General features: G+C 43.2%; 1 non-coding gene across 1 annotated transcript; it reads left to right on the top strand.

Moving 5' to 3' along the window:
- The first annotated feature begins 2,713 nt into the window (after positions 1–2,713).
- Positions 2,714–2,820, top strand: LOC141699116 (small nucleolar RNA R71). Its single transcript, XR_012565602.1, has one exon. It is a non-coding gene; the product is annotated as a small nucleolar RNA R71 (small nucleolar RNA).
- The last annotated feature ends 400 nt before the right edge of the window (positions 2,821–3,220 follow it).

Genomic DNA, 3,220 nt, shown 5'->3' with positions numbered 1-3,220 from the left:
CCCAAGAATAATGCCTTCACACACCATAAAATGACATTTCTCCCAATTGAGCACCAAATTAGTTTCCACGCACCTTTTGAGTACGGCACGAAGATTATTCAAACATTCATCATACGAATGTCCAAAGACGGAGAAGTCGTCCATGAACACCTCGACATTATTTCCAATCATGTTAGAGAATATAGCCATCATACATCTCTGAAAAGTGGCCGGGGTGCCACATAACCCAAACGAAACTCTGCGAAAAGCAAACGTGCCAAATGGACAAGTGAAGGTAGTCTTTTCCTGATCCTCTGGTGCAATACAAATCTGATTATACCCTGAATAGCCATCCAGAAGACAATAATACTCATGACCAGCCAACTTGTCAAGCATCTGATCAATGAAAGGAAGAGGGAAATGATCCTTCCTCGTGGCTTTGTTCAACTTTCGATAATCCATGCATACTCTCCATCCTGTAACTGTTCGAGTGGGGATGAGCTCATTCTTCTCATTTGCTACCACAGTGATACCTCCTTTCTTAGGCACACATTGTACTGGGCTCACCCAACTGTCAGAAATAGGATAAATGATGCCTGCATCTAGCCATTTCAGAATTTCTTTCTTCACCACCTCCTTCATGATAGGATTAAGTCTGTACTGCTGTTCAACAGTCGGCTTACTACCTTCCTCTAGCAGAATTTTATGCATACAATATGAAGGGCTCATCCCCTTGATATCTGCTATGGTCCATCCAATAGCCGATTTGAATTCTCTCAAAATCCTTAAGAGCTTGTCTTCCTCACTACCTGAAAGGTCAGATGCAATAATAACAGGTAAAGTAGATGCATCACCTAAAAAAGCATACCTCAAGTGTTCAGGTAATGGCTTGAGCTCCAAGGTAGGTGTTGTCTCAATTGATGGTTTGAGCTTTCCTTCAGCATTCTTGAGGTCAGAAGTTCCAAGAGATTCAAATGGCATGTCCAGCTTTCGCTTCCAGGGAGAAGCATTCAGATATTGTAATTGCTCGTTGCCATCTTCATCATCACTGTCAAAATCCCCCACTAAGGCCTTTTCCAATGCATCAGTCATTAGCATGCGATCGAGTTCTGAAGTAACCGCATAATCAATCACATCCACTTTTAAGCACTCCTCATCTTCTGTAGGAAATTTCATTGTCTTGAACACGTTGAAGGTCACATCCTGATCTTGTACCCACATAGTAAGTTCACCTTTCTGCACATCTATCAAGGTACGGCCAGTAGCCAAAAAAGGTCTTCCCAAGATTATGGGAATCTTCTTATCTTCCTCAAAATTCAGAATAACAAAATCTGTAGGAAAGAAGAGCTTATCCACCTTGACTAGCACATCCTCCACTATGCCCCTTGGGTAAGTAATAGAACGATCAGCCAATTGTAGAGACATGTATGTGGGTTTTGGATCAGGCAAATCCAACTTTTTAAAGATCGACAACGGCATCAGATTGATGATTGCTCCCAAATCACAAAGGCACTTGTCAAAAGTCAACTTGCCAATGGTGCAAGGAATGGTGAAGCTACCTGGATCTTTAAGCTTTGCAGGTAACTTTTGCTGCAGAACAGCGCTGCATTCTTCCGTGAGAGCAACTGTCTCAAGGTCATCCAGTTTCACCATCCTTGAAAGAATATTCTTCATAAACTTCGCATAACTAGGCATTTGCTCCAGAGCCTCAACGAAAGGTATATTGATGTGAAGTTTCTTGAACACCTCCAGAAACTTACCGAACTGTCTATCCAGCTTTTGTTGCTGCAATCTCTTAGGAAAAAGTGGTGGAGGATAGAGCTGTTTCTCCCCTGTATTACCCTCAAGCAGAGTATGTTCAACAGTAGTCTTCCTTGGTTCCGCCGCTTTCTCCTTTTGCTTAGCTTCTTCATCTCTAATTTCAGCTTCTCCTTCTTTTGGCTTTTCAGCATCAGCAACTTTCCCAGACCTTAAGGTAATAGCCTTGACTTGCTCTTTAGCTTCCTTCCTACCTGGTACTTCCGTGTCACTAGGGAGTGTTCCAGGTTGACGGTTGAGCACTGCATTGGCTATTTGACCGATTTGATTTTCCAAGGTCTTGATAGAAACCGCCTGACTCTTGCATAACAGCTTAAGTTCCTCAAAATTAGCACTAGTAGGTGCAGCTGCACTTCCCTGTTGAGGGTATGATTGCCTTTGAACATACTGCTGTGGTTGCTGGAATCCAGGTGGATTAAACTGTTTACTCACACCTTGCTGATATGATGGCTGAATAGCATTCTGATTATTACCTTAGCTGAAATTTGGATGATTTCTATTATTAGGATGATAAGTAGCTGGCACAGGCTGCCGTTGTCGCTGATAATTATTCACATACTGAACAGATTCGTTGACAAGAGAATACTGATCCGTAGCATGAGAACCTGCACAAAGCTCACAAACCATAGCTATTTGATTGACTCCATATGTAGCTAGAGAATTAACCTTCATCGACAGTGCTTGGAGCTGCGCTGCAATAGCGGTGGCTGCATCGACTTCCAGAATACCTGCTACCTTCCCAGGCATCATCCTTTGAGTTAGGTTTTGATGCTCATTTGCAGCCATAGTCTCGATAAGATTATAAGCCTCAGTATAGCTTTTAGCCCATAAGGCGCCTCCAGCTGCTGCATGGAGCATGGGCCTAGATTGGGCCCCCAAACCATTATAGAAACCAGTGATCACCATCCAATCGGGCATTCCATGATGTGGACACTTCCTCAACATTTCCTTGTAGCGTTCCCAAGCTTCGTATATAGATTCTGAAGGTTGCTGCGTAAACTGAGTAAGGGCACTCCTCATAGCAGCAGTCTTTGCCATCGGATAAAACTTCACCAGAAACTTTTGCGCAAGATCTTGCCAAGTAGTGATGGACCCAGCTGGTTCAGAATGTAACCAGTCCTTAGCTTTGTCCCTCAGTGAGAATGGGAAAAGCCTCAGCTTGATAGCCTCATCAGTCACGCCATTATACTTAAAAGTGCTGCAGATCTCGATAAAATTCCTTATGTGCATGTTGGGGTCTTCAGTTGCAGCTCCTCCAAAAGAAACAGAATTCTGCACCATCTGAATAGTGCCCGACTTGATTTCAAAGGTGTTAGCTTGAATAGCCGGATGAAGAATGCTTGACTGAATGTCATCAATTTTTGGCCGAGAAAAGTCCATAAGAGCTGGATCAGCCTGAACAATACGATCACCCATGATTACT

This window comes from Apium graveolens, chromosome 11 (assembly GCF_009905375.1).
Source record: "Apium graveolens cultivar Ventura chromosome 11, ASM990537v1, whole genome shotgun sequence".
In the NCBI taxonomy this organism is placed as follows: Eukaryota; Viridiplantae; Streptophyta; class Magnoliopsida; order Apiales; family Apiaceae; genus Apium; species Apium graveolens.
Note: the sequence above shows the minus strand (reverse complement) of the source record. Positions and strands in the feature narration are given on the sequence as shown.